The sequence below is a fragment of the Leopardus geoffroyi genome, chromosome B3, assembly GCF_018350155.1.
Source record: "Leopardus geoffroyi isolate Oge1 chromosome B3, O.geoffroyi_Oge1_pat1.0, whole genome shotgun sequence".
Classification (NCBI taxonomy): Eukaryota; Metazoa; Chordata; class Mammalia; order Carnivora; family Felidae; genus Leopardus; species Leopardus geoffroyi.
Genome location: NC_059337.1, coordinates 118666552 through 118683146, shown reverse-complemented (window position 1 = coordinate 118683146; position 16595 = coordinate 118666552). Strand labels below are relative to the sequence as shown.

The window sequence follows — 16595 nt, the reverse complement described above, 5'->3', positions numbered from 1 at the left end:
GTTGATACTAAAATCCAATAATTAAAGCAGATAAGTTAAAAGAGGATTATTTCCTCAAAGCTAGGTATTAAATTTAATTTGATCTTACGAAGCTGTTCATACTAGCATATTAGCTGGGTTTTTAGCAAGTGGGTTTTACTTAGTGCTCAATGTTGAGGGAGAGATGGGAAGAAACACTAAGTTCAAGTGGACATTGAATGTACACATTTTACATTCAGTGCTAATACTTTTTTTTTCAGTCTAAATCAAATTTCAGGTAATGTGAGTGAAAGTACATAAACCTACATTTGGAGATTCTGTGATTTTTTTTTTTTTTTTAAAACCTGGGCTGCTAATCTAAGAAAAATGATCTTAATTAGCAGTCTACCAAATATCTATCATTATGTGGGATATTCTTTCTGTACATGCTTTTCAAGTAATGATTATTTAATGTTCAGAGTTTCTTAAAATTAAGAATATATATACAAATAGCTAAATACATTTCTAACATTTTTGTGTCAAAGCTTATCACTGTTTAGTTTTGAGTAAGTGCTACAAAATAATTCAGACTGAGACAGCCTAAGAAAACACTACTGTCATTGGATAACTGACTATAAATTATAAAAAGTTAATGTGAATATAAAAATCCCATCACAATTTTTTTTTTTTTACTAGGTGGTTTTGTTACCTTGGAAATTTGTTTTAAAGAACAAATAGTTTCCATTTCTTAAGTAAATATTTTAGTTGTAACTTGTTTTTACATGTTCATGTAGTTCACCTTTATACTATAAATTTGTCTATAAACAAATTTGAAGAGCTTGAATGGCTTGATTCAGTTTACTGCTGTGAATCTGAAATAGAAAGTCATATAATTTACCCACATATGTCACAATAAAATTTCTTAGTAGACATCTTGAGTTTGAGTTAAATTAACAAGTCTATATCTAGAAAGAACTAATCCTATAGATATCTGCATCATTACAGTTAACCCTGAACAATGCCAGGGATCAGGGCCTTCATCCCTCTCCGCAGTGGAAAATCCCTGTATATTTGACTCTCCATGAACTTAACTACAGTAGCCTATTGTTGACCTTACCGATAACATAAACAGTCCATCAACACATATATATTTTTTAAATGTTTCTTTTTGTGAGAGAGAGACAGAGCACAAGTGGGGGAGGGGCAGAGAGAGAAGCAGACAGAATATCTGAACATGCTCTGCACTGAGAGCAGAGAGCCCTAAGTGGAGCTCAAACTCAGGAGCCATGAGATCATGACCTGAGCCAAAGTTGGATGCTTAACCAACTGCGCCACCCAGGCGCCCCATCAACACATATTTTGTATGTTATATGTATTATATACTGTATTCTTATGATAAAGTAAGCTAGAGGAAGGAAAATGTTAATTAAGAAAATCTTGTGGTACCTGGGTAGTTCAGTGGATTAAGCGACTGACTTCAGCTTAGGTCATGACCTCACGGTTCATGAGTTCTAGCCCCACATTGGGCTCTCTGCTCTTGGTGTGGAGCCCACTTTGCCCGCTTCAGATCCTCTGTCTCCCTCTCTCTGCCCTTCCTCCACTTGTGCGTGCTTACTCTTTCTCTCTCTCTCTCTCTCTCTCTCTCTCTCTCAAAAGTAAACATTAAAAAAAATTTTTTTTAATCTTAAAAAATACATTTACAGTACTGTATTTATCAAATCTGTACATAAGTGGATTTACACAGTTCAGTATTCAAGGGTTAACTATATAAATAGGCATTATAATTGTTAAGGAAGTTTTTGTGGATATTTATTCTTTTCCAAATAGAATTTCTCAAAGCGATTTTACATCACCATAATTATTATACAATTTAAACTAGCTTCCAAGTGATCAGTTTTTAATATGTCTACTTTAGTAAAACAACCTTGGGGCACCTAGGTGGCTCAGTTGGTTAAGCATCTTGATTTTGGCTCGGGTCATGAACTCATGGGTTGTGGTTTGAGCCCTGCTTGGGTTTCTCTCTTTCTCAAATAAATAAACTTAAAAAAAATAATAATAACCTTGTATAGACCTTGCATAGAAGGCTAGGTTATAGAAAATATTGATTTGGTTTATAGAAAAAACTTGTTAAAAGGTTATACAACATGCTGTTAGGGAACAAAGGTAGCTTTCAACTCAAAATCATCCCAAAGTGGCAGTATTCATTGCTATATAGAATGGAGTCAGGGTGCACTTACAGTGTAGCTGAACTGGGTCACACTGTTGCATTTTGCAACATGATTATATGGCATGAGAAAGAAAATTAAGAATCATCTCAATCCTTAAAATAACCCTGAAATTATTATTCTCCCTATTTTACAGTGAGGAAACTAAAGTTTATAGAGGTAGGTGTCCTGCCCAAATTCACAAATCTGATTAAGTGGTAGAAGCTAGAATTTTGGACCCAGATAATTTGACTCCAAAGCCCACATTCTTAGTCACTATGCTATACAGTCGCTCTGTTTTCTTATTATTTACAACCAAAGTTTTAAAGATTGAAGCTTGGGGTGCCTGGTTGGCTCAGTTGCTGAGTGTGTGGCTCTTAATCTCAGGGTTGTGGGTTAAAGCCCTGCATTGGGTATATAGATTACTGAAAAATAAAATCTTAAAATTTTTTTTTTTCAACGTTTATTTTTTTGGGGACAGAGAGAGACAGAGCATGAACGGGGGAGGGGCAGAGAGAGAGGGAGACACAGAATCGGAAACAGGCTCCAGGCTCTGAGCCATCAGCCCAGAGCCCGACGCGGGGCTCGAACTCCCGGACCGCGAGATCGTGACCTGGCTGAAGTCGGACGCTTAACCGACTGCGCCACCCAGGCGCCCCAAAAATAAAATCTTTAAAATCAAATAAAAAGATTTAACCTTAAAAGGTGCTAATAAATAGCTTCCTATAAACTTATTTCACTTTATGTTTTTTTGTTTATTTATTTATTTTGAGAGAGTGTGTAAGCAGGTGAGGGGCATAAGGAGAAGGAGAGAGAGAACCCAATCAGCCTCTGCACTGTCAGTGCAGAACCTGATGTGGGGCTAGAACCCACAAATGAGATCATGATCTTAGCCAAAATCAAGAGTCAGACTCTCACCTGACTGAGCCACCCAGCCACCCCTCAACTCACTTTTTTTTTTTTTAATTTTTTTTTCAACGTTTATTTATTTTTGAGACAGAGAGAGACAGAGCATGAACAGGGGAGGGGCAGAGAGAGAGGGAGACACAGAATCTGAAACAGGCTGCAGGCTCTGAGCGGTCAGCACAGAGCCCGACGCGGGGCTCGAACTCACGGGCTGTGAGATCATGACCTGAGCCGAAGTCAGACGCTTAACCGACCAAGCCACCCAGGCGCCCCTCAACTCACTTTTTTTATTAAGGCTTTAAAGAGTTTTTTTCAGTGGTTCAAACCAACATTTTATTTATTTGGAGATGTTTATTTATTTTTAATTTGTTTTAATATTTATTTTGAGAGAGAGAGCGTGAGTGGGGAAGAGGCAGAGAGAGTCCTAAGCAGGCTCTGCACTGGCAGCACAGAGTCCAGCTCGGGTCTTGATCTCACAAATCATGAGATCATGACCTGAGCTGAAACCAAGAGTTGGACGCTTAACTGACTGAGCCACACAGGAGCCCCTTATTTGGAGATATTTAAATCATACTAGTGAGTTTTACTCTCACAGAATTTCCTTAAAAGACGCTCAGCAGATGGGCAGTAGGTGTTGTACAGAAGTGTGGAATCACTAAATTGTACATCTGAAGCTAATATTATACTATATGTTAACTAACTGGAATTTAAATAAAAACTTTTTTAAAAAGGAAAAAAAGATACTAAACAATCTCCTACTAGCATCTGTGAACCATTGTGACTGTCAGAATTCTTTTGTTATTGAAGGGAGAATTCTTTTTATGGCAGGACAATTTTATTCTAATGTATAATTTTTTATGTTATAGTAAGTCATTTAAAAAATTATAAAAACCAACGGGGAAGAAGCATTACCCATAATCTCAGCAGAAATGTGCTTTTAAATGAAAAACTTTAATTTGGAGCCTTTTAAATCTTTCAAATTGCCATTACTCAACCCACTTGCACACTAATCTACAAGAAATTGCCTGGCGGAAGAGACTTGGTTTGTCAAGTTTGCCAGGTCAATTGTGACTTAATGAAAGCTGAAAATGAAGAATCTCATTGAACGGTATATGATAGGTAGGTTTTTTGTTTTTTGGGGTTGTTTTTGTTTTTGTTTTTTATTGCTTATTTACCTTTGAGAGAGATAGAGAGACACAGTATGAGCAAGGGAAGGGCAGAGAGAGAGGGAGACACAGAATTGTATGCAGGCTCCAGGCTCTGAGCTGTCAGCACAGAGCCCGACGCAGGGCCTGAACCCACAAAGTGTGAGATCATGACCTGAGCTGAAGTCGGACGCCTAACCGACTAAGCCACCCAGGCATCCTGGTAGGTTTTTGGGGTTTTTTTGTGTGTGTGTGTGTGTTTTTTTTTTTTTAATTAAAGTATAGTTCACATATATAGCATGTTAGTTTCAGGTGTATAGTGATTTTATAGTTAATTACATTTTGAAACACTATGATAAAGGTAGTTATCTTCTGTAACCATACAATGCTGCTACAATATTATTAACTATTGAGTTTTTAATCCAGTACAGTTTCTCATAAATTTTGACACTTTCTTAGCCTTCATGTCATGTATGGTTTAGTGGTCGAAGATAAAGAAAACAACAGTTAGGAAGAGGGGTGTCCACCAAGCATATTTGCATAAAAGTAGGTAGATGAAAGGATTATTAGCCCTGAATCGGGATTTATAGATCATCGCCAGGAGGATTGCTTCCTCTTTTTCCTAAGTTGTTTCCTGAACCTGACCAATGGGTCACTTCCCTATTCCTGCATCACCAGTTAATGGAAGCAGTGTCTCCACAAGCTTTTGCAATAGGGAACAGATAAACCTGAGTCTGTTACTGTATTATTAGCTCATTGTAAGCTTATATGCCTCTTGGGTTTTTTTGTTTTGTTTTTTTGAGAAACAACACAGGCACGTGTGGGAGAGGGGCAGAGAGGTAGACAGAGGGTCTGAAGCAGGCTCTGCGCGGACAGCAGAGAGTCCAATGTGGGACTCGAGGTCATGACCTGAGCCGAAGTCAGACGCTTAACCGACTGAACCACCAAGGCGCCCCAAGCTTACACACGTCTTTAGAAAGAAGGAAAAAAAACCCGAGAACCATTTTCCAAACTAGCTACATTAAATTGCTCACCATTGTTAGGAGAGCCAAGAATGTACTCAACTTTTTAGGATGTACTGCATACAGCTTCATTAGTGTATTTGGCCGTACCAAATAAATACTTGATTAACCCAAGTGATTACATGGCACTTAACATTTGATTGAAAAGGATTTTATAATTTTAATATATTTGAGGAACCCTCTGAGCTAGGTAAACTATATTCCCATTTTATGAGGAACTGATTGAATACAGAGATATGAAATGTTCTTAGGCTATTGTATTAGAAAAATTCCAGTCAGTCTACCTCCTGTGAGTCTCTCTTCTATGAATTTCCTTTACTACTCACATAAAATATTCATTTCTAGTCCCCAAATATATATATTTTTTTCTCCCACACCAAGCAATTTTTTGCAACCTCAGCTGGTTATTCCACACTTTAGCTCAGTTCTAACACTGTCTACCTGGAGATAGTGTCTGATCCCACACCTTAAGAGCTCAGTCCCACAAGACTTCCCCTACCCTACTTCCAATGCCAGTCACAAGTAGTAAGTCCCAACGTTACCTACAACTTCTGTCCAGTTTGGCTAAAAACTGGAGGTTCCCACAATTCCCTCCTCTGGTTTAATTTGCTAGAACAGCTCATAGAATTTAGGGAAATACTTAATTATGTTTACTAGTTTATTAAAAGATACAATAAAAGAAACAGAAGAAGAGCTACACAATGTGAGGTCTGGGAGGGTTCCGGGAGCTTCTGTCCCTGTGGAGATGGAGTGTGTCACTCTCCTAGTACGATGCGTTTGCCAACCTGGACGCTGTCTGAACCTTGTACTATTGGGGTTTTATGGAGGCTTCCTCACATAGGCGTGATCAATTATTAATGATTTTTAACCCCTTTCCTTCCCTAGAGGATGGATCTGAGGTGAGGCTGAACAAGCTTCTCATCATGGCTTGTTCTTTCTGCTGATCAGCCCTTATCTAGGAGCCTACCCAAAGTCGCCTCATCGAACAAAAGATGCTCCTTATTAGTGTTCTTATCACTTAGGAATTTACAAGGGTTTTAGGAGTTCTGTGTCAGGGATGGAGTCACAGACCAAATATCAGAACAAGAGATGCTCACAGTGCTCTTATCACTTGGGAAATTAGAAAGTTACAAGGGTTGCAGAAGCTTTGTGCCCAGAACCAGGGGCAGAGACCAGTATATATTTTCCATTATCTCAAAGCGATTTGCTTATACTAATATAGAGCTTTATAGTTTGTGATACGCTTTGACCTAATTTCTTATTTACTGTTCACAACCACTCAGTGAATTAGGATAGTTCATGAAACTACATTTTACAACCAAGCTCAAAGAAGTCACCCAGTTAGTAGTAAAGAGCAGTGCCTACCCTGAAACCAAGGTTTTCTGAAACTTGGTGCAGAGTTTTTCACCTACTCCATATTGATGTTTTCTCAGAAGTACACTGGATAGCACAAGGGCCTGAATGTTTCCCACAAACATGCATTGTATGCCTTGCACAGTTTATAAATTTGAATTAGTTGCCAAAATGTCAAACATGAGAGTTTTCACATGAAACTTAGAATATCTTAAGAATTGGAAGATCCTGTAAAACAATGCTTTCTATGTGGCAGCAGTGGCTTGAGTTGAATAGCCAGTGTACCCTTTGGTTGCCTATTTGCCATAATCCCTGCAACTCCCTAATGTCCTTGCACTCAGCCTGCTTCACTCATTTGTTATCTGCTTTTAACCCCGTAGATATTTGAGTTTATGAACTCCTCCTTGGTCTATTATGTCACTTTGAATTCGGAGAGGGGAGGGCACTTCTAACTGTGTAAAAATCACCAAAAATACTATATCTGTTCTTAGCAGATCCTGTTAATGTCCTGCCAAATATATTTTTTCATGTTCTTTTGCTTTTTCAGTTGTTAAATGGCATAATTAGAAATGGTTGTCTTTTAGAGAATGCATGGTTGAAGAGTAATATGTGGTTATATTACTTTCAGCCCTAATTGTTGAGAGAAAACATTTTGTGGTATTTATGACTACTCTTAAAGTCAGTGTACTCAACATGTACATTCTGTTTTAGATTTCCCAGATTTTCTCCTCTGTAACAAATCATACTTACTGCTTACCTTCATTCTGGATCCTTTTCTTTAAGAGAGAGGGAATACCTGCTGCCTCTTTCCTTGTCTTCCTGTTTTTTAAATTCCCATGCCCTTATGTAAATTTTACCTTCTTTTGTATTTTATTAGATGCACCTTTTATGATTTGGGGTTTTTTTCCTCCTTTTGAAGTCCGTTGTAACAAATTTCTGAAGGAAAAAAAAGACAATCTCAAGAGTTATCAGAAGATTTCCAATTATCCTTGGTTTCATTATTTCCTATAACATGATCAACTAATATGTCAAACACTGACCTCTTCTAGATTACAAACAAATTCATCAACTTTTGGAGTCATGTTTTTTAATTTGTATTCATGAAAACACAGTGGTTCTTGAGCTCAAATCACACTGTGTAAAACATACTAGGGAGTATGCTAGGCTATCTAGATATAAAGATGAGCAAGACAATCTTTTTTTTTTTTTTAGCTCTTACTTTCTCATTTTTAGGTAACTATTTGACACTTCTTTTTTCCTTAAGCCTCCAGAATTTCTTACTCTGTTCTCTTTCAGCTGATGACCTTGCTTCTTACGTCACTGAAAAAATAGAATCAATCAGAAGAAAACTCTAGCATGCGCTGGCACCGCATCTACTCACCTACCTACATCCATGCCCATATGCTGTGTTTTCCCTCCTATTCAGGAAATGAACTGTATGAGCTCCTAGCCGAGACCATCTCCTCCACTAGATTCTTATTATTCCAGTTCTTTATTACTCCAGCAATGCTCCCCACACTCTTTTCCATATCAGTTTTTCTTTCTTATAGTGGATCAAAACAAATCATCTTTATTTAAAAAAATGTTTCTTCTTGGTGCCTTCAGTTTCTGCTCTCCCTTCCTCTGTTAAACCTATTTAATCAGTCTTTTTACCTTCACCACTCCACCAAAGCTGTTCTTGTCAAGTTTTTTTCTGTATCATTATACTAAAGGTCCTACCTACCCCCTTACCTGACCTATCAGCAGATCTCTCATAGTCCATTCCTCCCCTGCTATAAAACACAGTTCATCTGGAGTTCAGGGATCCTGCTCTTGGTTTTCCCTCATGTTGCTGCCTACTTCCCAGTCTGTGGACTCTTCTCTACCTACACCTCTCCCTTGATGATCTCATCCAGTGTCATAGATTTAAATACCATCTCTGTGCCAATGACTGAAATTTCTATCTTGACATTGCCTCTTGACTTCATAGTGGTGTTTCCATCATAGAAGCAATATAGCATAGGGGCTAGGGCACAGACTCTGAAGAGTCAGGTTCTTGCATTTAATCTTGGCTCAGCCACTTACTAGCTTTGTGACCTTGGCAAAGGTTCTTAACTATTCTGTATCTCAGTTTCCCCTCTATAAAAAAAATAATAATAATAATACCAACCTCATGTGATTATTGTGAAAATTAAATAAGTAAATATTAGCAAAGTGCACAAAACAGCCTGCGATAGTGGGCAACTGTTAGGTATTGTTATCATCATCATCATCATCATCATCATCAAACACTTTATATGAGGCATTTCATACTCCCGTGTCACAGACCTAATTCCTAATCTTTTCCTCCCAAACTACTTTCCCCTAATCTTCCCCATCTCACTATACAACAACTCTGTACCTGTGCTCTGGCTAAAAATCCTGGATCTAATCTTTACTCCTCTCTTTCTGTTGTACCCTATATCTATTCCATCAACAGTTTCTGTCTCATTACCTCTGCACTGCTGCCCTGATCCAAGCCATCTTCTCCTCTCACCTGAGTCATTGCAGTGGTGTTCTACTTCTGCTTTCATTGTTGTTCCCCTTACCATCAGTTCGCAAGATATCAGCCTGAGTGATCTTTTTAAGACAGAGGGCTCATTGTGTTGTTCCACTGCCCCAGATCCTCCAGTAGCTTTTTGCCCTACTCAGAATAAAAGCCAGAGTCTTTTAGGCCTTCTAGGCCATGATACATGAATTCCCACTGTCCCTTCTCCTATCTTCTACTCTCCCTCAGTTGCATCCACCCTAGCTTCTTGGATATTCCTTGAACCCACTAGCTATGCTTCCGCTTCAGGACCTTTGCACTTGCTGTAACCTCTATTCTGGAATACACATCATCCAGATATATGCATGGCTCACTTCATCTCTTTCCATTCCTTCTTCAAAAGCCCCATTCTCAGTGAGGCATTCACTGAGAACCTCATTTTAAATTCCAAATACCACCTTCCTCTATATACACATACTTTGTGTTCTTCCTCTTTGCTTTATTTTTCTCTGATAGGGCTTATCACCATTTGCCATACCATACAGTGTATTTATTTGTTTGTCTTTTCTTCGCTAAAACATAAGCTCTCTTAAGACTGAAATCTTCACTTATTTTGTTCACTGCTGAATCTTTAATGCCTAAAATAGTATGTGATCCATAGGACCTGCTCCAAAATATTTGAATTAATGAATGAATAAATGAATGAATGACAAATGCACTGCTTTCAAGTTCAACCTGTAGTGGAAGGAATCAGGTAAAGAAATGGTTACCAAATCATGTGACAGAAACAGGTATTACTAGAGCAGAGAGGAAGATTGAATGTGAGAGTGTGATGAAAGCTTCTAGGAGGAGGTGACACCTAAGGCTGAGATGTAAACAATGACTTCCAGTTAAACTAAGAGGAGAAAGGCATTTCTGACAGAAGGAACAGCATTCACAGGACCACTGGGATGAGAGAGAAACATGCTCTCCTACTCACTCATTCATTCAAGCTAGGGATATGCAGAAGGAAACAGATGCCCCAAGCTTTGGGTATGGTTGACCAAGCATCGGGGAATTGTTCGTTGTGAGAAGGGGCATGATGAATTTGGTTTTAGACAGGTTGAATTTGAGATACCTGTGGAATCTTCATAGTATTAGAATAATCCCTAGGTTCCCCCCTTCTGACAATTAAAAGTGACTTAGCAAACTGGAAGAGCTGAACTGCCTCCAGAAATCTTGCTTTGCTGTTTGTTTCAACCTTCATGCTGTTTGCTACCTTTAAAGGCTCCTCTCACTTATAATGCAGGAAATATAGTGTAACTTAATGTCCCAGATTAAAGGGTTACTGTAGTGTTAGTGAAACAGCCATTAGAGATAATGCCAGCCTCAAATACTGGTGAAAGTTGTGTTTCTTTCCCTTTGCCATTTTGTCCTTTAGGGAATATTCACTGTATCTTGGAATTATAAGACAAAATTTGTTCCTTATACAGTTCTGTTCGTGAATTCAAATATCATTTTAAGGTCTTTCTCAGATTTAAAAAAAAAAATGAAGCCCATTATTCTGTGAAACAAAAGCTTCTTACTCATTTATTACAAGGCATACCATGTTATAGTTGCCTGTTAGCATGTCATTACTCTGTAATGACTGGGTTATCTCTGTGTGTAGGTGTGACAGAAAGACCGACCAGTGATTCTTTACATGTTGGGTACACTCAAAGATCATTTTGGTTTGTAGAGACAGAACGTTGCACAATAGAGTGGCAAATTACTATTGCTCAGAAAGAGTGACTTGCTCTGCCTTTCCTGCCCAAAGTGGTCTGTTTGCTGCAGTTGCTTCTTAACATTTCATTTATGCCAAATTATGCTTCCTGTGTGTCTTTACAGCATTTATTTGCTTTGGCTTAAACATTAGAACAGCTGTTTAACCTTTTTGCTCTTATCTACTATCATACATCTAGCAGAATTGTCTTGCCTGCAAATATCACTTCTATTTATGTTGATTAATTGCACGTTCTTATCTCATTGGTGATCTTGGGAATCAGAACTTTGGAGTTGGGCAGCACTGAGATCTGAGTTGCAATTTAAAACAATAGATAGCATATAAGCACATTTGTAAAAGAAAGAAGGAAAGGAGAAGGGAAAGATAGGGAAGGAAAAAGGAAAGAAAAGAAAGAAAGAAAAGGGAAGGGGAGAAGGGAAAGAAAGGGAAGAAAAAGAATAAGGATAATTCAGAGATATAATTCCAAATGAGTCTAATATTTCAATATTGTCTTTCCAAAAAGATTTAATTAGTGGTTACTTTTCAGGGATTATGATGATTTACATCAGAGGTTGGCAAACTATGGCCCACTGTTTTTATAAATAAAGCTTTACGGGAACAAAGCTATGCCCATTTGTTTACATACTGTCTGTGGCTGCTTTTCCACTACAGTAGCAGAGTTAATTAGTTGTGACATAGACTCTATAACCTGCAAAGCTTTGAATATTTGACATCTTGTCCCTCACAGAAAGTTTGCCAATCTCTGATTTAAACAGTTTAAAAACGTATTTCTCCAACTGGAAGTCTGAAGTACTTCCCTAGATAATACCAATATGTAAAATTAAAGAGCAACCATAAGGATATGCCTACCAAGACTATCACCAATATGTGATCATCATCCTTTTTCTTTCTTTAAGTGATGTCTACTTTTTAAAAACAAGCAAACAATCTTTGAAGATAGGTAGGTAGTTAACAGTTCTTTGTTGTAATTAGTTATTTCAATTGCTTTTTATTGTGAGTAGCTTTTATATTTAGGGGAAAGTGATCTTTCAGTATACTTAGCTAAAGTTACTATTTCTGTGTCAGTTTTGCAATCATTTTGTTTCTTCGCTTATATTTTCATTTGAACATTACCTGTGCATTTCTCTTACTTGCAGTACAAGTTTCTTAATTCAATAATTTGTAATAGATCCACTAACTGCTATCATTTTCTCTTAATATCAGAGTCTGTTTAATTTCTGTATTAGCTTATGTCTACCTATATAAAAAAGTGCTTATGGCAGATGTTAATTTTAAAATTCTAAGTTGGACTTATAGAGAGTTACATGGTTTCTAGCTCAGTTATACTTGACATTTGTCATGTTTCACTCATAGGTTAGTGTGATCTTCTCAGATTTTACCAGTTTAAATATGAAGTTACTTAAGTTCCATCCATGTTATTAAACGCATCTTCTTTCCTTGAAGAATAAGCAATTTTCTTTTTGTTGTAAAACCATGTTTTTCATAAGTGACTAATCAATGTGAACTACCTATAACTTTGAAATTATTTAAAAAATAGTTTTGGAACAATGGTAATGAAGTATTATGTAGTCTTTTTTTTAAGGGGTGTTTGCATCACTAAGATGTACCTAAATTCTGTATTTCATACTTGCTCTGGGTTATCTTTGTATTTCAATCTTTTGGTTAGCTAACTTTGACCTTCCCTCCTAGGATATTGGCTTGAATAGACATTTTTAGGGCACATAAAAGCAAAAACTTTGATCTTCTATGACTTTTATCATTTTCTGAAAAGTGCTTGGCGATCTTAGTTTATATTATCAGAATGGAAGACTATAAAATGCACAAATACTACAGGAGCATTGCTACCATAGAATATGTATGATGAAGTCTGGACTTAAATTCAGCTACAGGTGTCCTTGAGTGTTAATATCTCAACATCTGATTGAAGTAACTATATGTATCCAAGAATCGGCACCCAACTGTGGGAACAAATACAAGAAGAACTCATACTATGTTTTCTTCCCCTATTTAGAAGATCAAAGGCCATGGAATATGATAAATACAGTGCCTCAGTGATATATTAGTACAGTACCATAAAATTTATTATATAGGCATACCTCAAAAAGCAGAGATGTTTTCATAACAATGTAATTGGGCCAAGAAAATGTTATATTTTGCTGCATATGGTAAGGAGACTAAATGAGGAACAATCCCATTCTAAAATGACCTTTGAGGGGTACCTGGCTGGCTCAGTCAGAGGAGCATGCAACTCTTGTTCTCGGGATCATGAGTCTGAGCCCCACGTTAGGTGTAGAGATTACTTAAATAATGACCTTTGATTTTTTTTCTGCTTTCAGTCTCCCAACCTGGAAGTAGTCCTATCTGCTGACTCAGATGCTGAACACTGCAGACTACAGTTGAACAATCAGTGGACTGATAAAGCTGCAAATTTAAATTTCTTACACAGGATTTTCACTGTCATTTGTCAGTCTTCTGTGATACTGATCAACTTTCCCTTATTCCCTTTAGTAGATATTTAGCAACTTTATTCCTTCAGCAGATATTTCTTTTTTTTTTTTTTTTTCCTAATGTTTTTTTTTTTTTTTAATTTTTTTTTTCAACGTTTATTTATTTTGGGGACAGAGAGAGACAGAGCATGAACGGGGGAGGGGCAGAGAGAGAGGGAGACACAGAATCGGAAACAGGCTCCAGGCTCTGAGCCATCAGCCCAGAGCCTGACGCGGGGCTCGAACTCACGGACCGCGAGATTGTGACCTGGCTGAAGTCGGACACTTAACCGACTGCGCCACCCAGGCGCCCCCCTAATGTTTATTTTTGAGAGAGACAGAGTGTGAGCGGGAGTGGGGCAGAGAGAGGGGGAGACATAGAATCCAAAGCAGGCTCCAGGCTCTGAGCTGCCAGCACAGAGCCAATATGGGGCTCAAACCAACAAACCGTGAGATCACGACCTAAGCCAAAGTTGGACACTTAACCAGCTGAGCCACCCAGACACTCCCAGCAGATATTTCTTAAACTCCTATACTGTGTCAGGCATTGTTCTAAGCTCTGAGGTTACAACAGTAAATAATAAAGATGGAAAAAATCCCTGCCCTCATGGAGCAAATCCATGGTGCAAAAGCTTAGGGTGACTGTCCGAGCCCCACTCAGACCTCTTCTGTAAAGGCACCTGCTACTATGTGGATACTGGGTCCCAGCACCTATTTTTTATCTTTTTTGTCAACTTGTAAATTGTGTTTTATTGAAGTATAGTGGACACACGATGTTACATTAGTTTCAGGTGTACAACGTAGAGGTGCAACAAGTCTATACATTATGCTATGCTCACCACAAGTGTAGCTTCCATCTGTCACTACAATGCTATTACAGTACCATTGACTATATTTATCATTATGACTGATTCATTCCATAACTGGAAGCCTGTATATCCCACTCCCATTGACCTATTTAGTCCATTCCTCCCCCCTTCCCCTCTCTCATCAGTGTGTTCTCTGTATTTATGGATCTGTTTCTGCTGGGGGTTTTTGTTTGTTTTTTAGATTCTACCTACAAGTAAAATCATATGATATTTGTCTTTCTCTATCTGACTTATTTCACTTAGCATAATACCCTCTAGGTCCATCCATGTTGTCACAAATGATAGGATCTCGTTCTTTTTTATATTCCATTCTGTGTGTGCTTTACCCTTCTTTATCCATTCATCTATCTATCGATGGACGCTGGGGTTGCTTCCATATCTTGGCTGATGTAAATAATGCTGCAATAAATACATGGGTGCATATATCTTTACAAATCAGTGTTTTCATTTTCTTTGGGTAAATACCCAGTAGTGGAATTACTGGATCATATGGTATTTCTGTTTAATTTTTTCAATGGCTGCATCAGTTTACATTCCCGCAACAGTACATGAGGGTTTCCTTTTCTCCACATCCTCGCCAGCACTTGTTATTTTTTTGTCTTTTTTATTCTAGCCATTCTGACAGGTCTGAAGTGATATCTCATTGTAGTTTTGATTTGTATTTCCTTGCTACTATAGTGATGTTGAACATCTGTGTATGCATCTGTTGGCTATCTGTATGTCTTCTTTGGAAAAGTGCCCATTCAGTCCTCTGCTCATTTTTAATCAGATTATTTAGGGTTTTTTGGTGTTGAGTATTTTCAATATTAACCCCTTATTGGATATATAATTTGTAAATATCTTCTCCCATTCAGTAGGTTGCCTTTTCATTTTGTGCATGGTTTCCTTTGCTGTGCAAAAGCTTAGGAAAGGTTTTTTGAAGAGAGTATTTAATATTTACAGATTCTTCTTGCCTTTCATTTACTTCTCAACCCAACCTAGTCTGACTTCCACTTCTGTATTAGTCAAGACCTCCAGAAAAACAGAACCACCGTCTGTTTTCTCTTTCTGTGTGCATGTATACACACATATATGTATATGTATATATTTAGATATCTATATCTATACATATATAGAGAGGGAGGGGCTTAAGAATTGGGGCAGGCAAGTCTGAAATGTATAGGGCCAGCCAGCAGGCTGGACGCTCAGGCAGAATTTCTGTATTAGAGACTTGAGGCAAAATCTCTTCTCAGGGAAGCCTGTTTTTTTTTTTTTAATTTTTTTTTTTTCAACGTTTATTTATTTTTGGGAGAGAGACAGAGCATGAATGGGGGAGGGGCAGAGAGAGAGGGAGACACAGAATCGGAAACAGGCTCCAGGCTCTGAGCCATCAGCCCAGAGCCCGACGCGGGGCTCGAACTCACGGACCGCGAGATCGTGACCTGGCTGAAGTCGGACGCTTAACCGACTGCGCCACCCAGGCGCCCCTGGGAAGCCTGTTTTTAACCCTTAAGGTATTCAACTGATTAGATGAGTCCTACCCATATTATCAAGGGTAATCTCTTTTATCCAAAGTCAATTGCTTGTAAATATTAATCACATCTACAAAATATCTTCAAAGCAACATCTAGACTACTGTTTGACCAAAAAACTGTGTGATCATAGCATAGCCAATTTGACACACAAAATTAACCATTGCAACTCTATCACTCTACCACATCTTCTTCATTGCTAAATCCAGTGGACACTTTTCACATCTTTTCTTGCTTAATCACTTTGCAACACTTGACATTTTGGACCGCCTACTGTTTCTTGAAACCCTTCTCACTTAGTTTCAATAACCCTAGTCTCTCCATTCTTCTGTCCCTTTGGCTATTCTTTTTCTGATGCTTCAGAGACTCATTTTCTCCCAATTATTTAATTATTGATATTCTCTCCAGGTCTTGCCCCTCTTTTTATTCCCATGATTGATATTTCCCAAACTAAAATTCCATCTTAGAATTCTCTACTAAGATTCAGACCTAAATATCCAATAACCTGTTGTTTATCTCTACCTGGATAGTGCACAGGCATCCCAAACTTTGCTTGTCTAAAACTGAAATCCTGTTCTTCCCCTCTCAAACTTGTTTTTGCATCTCTTCTTTTCTCTTAGTTTGTGGTACCATCTTTACCTAATTACCCAAGCCAGGAACCTGAGAGGGATCTTCCTATTTCTCTCTTATATTTTCCATTTAAAACTTTCTCATCTGTATCCCAATCTCAGTGAAAAGAGCTTAACCTTCATTTTCTGCCATCTGGAATCATGTTGTGGTCTTTCAGCCTCCTTTTCAGTCTCTTTCCAACCCATCTATACTGCTGCCACAGTGATATTTTTTAAATGCATTTAAAAATTCAGTCAGTAGCTC

At 38.0% G+C, this 16595-nt stretch overlaps 1 protein-coding gene across 14 annotated transcripts in view; it reads left to right on the top strand.

Annotated features, from left to right (window-relative positions):
* NUMB (NUMB endocytic adaptor protein) overlaps window positions 1–16595 on the top strand; it is a 197935-nt gene that overhangs the window by 157714 nt on the left and 23626 nt on the right. The gene's annotated exons all lie outside the window — the stretch shown is intronic.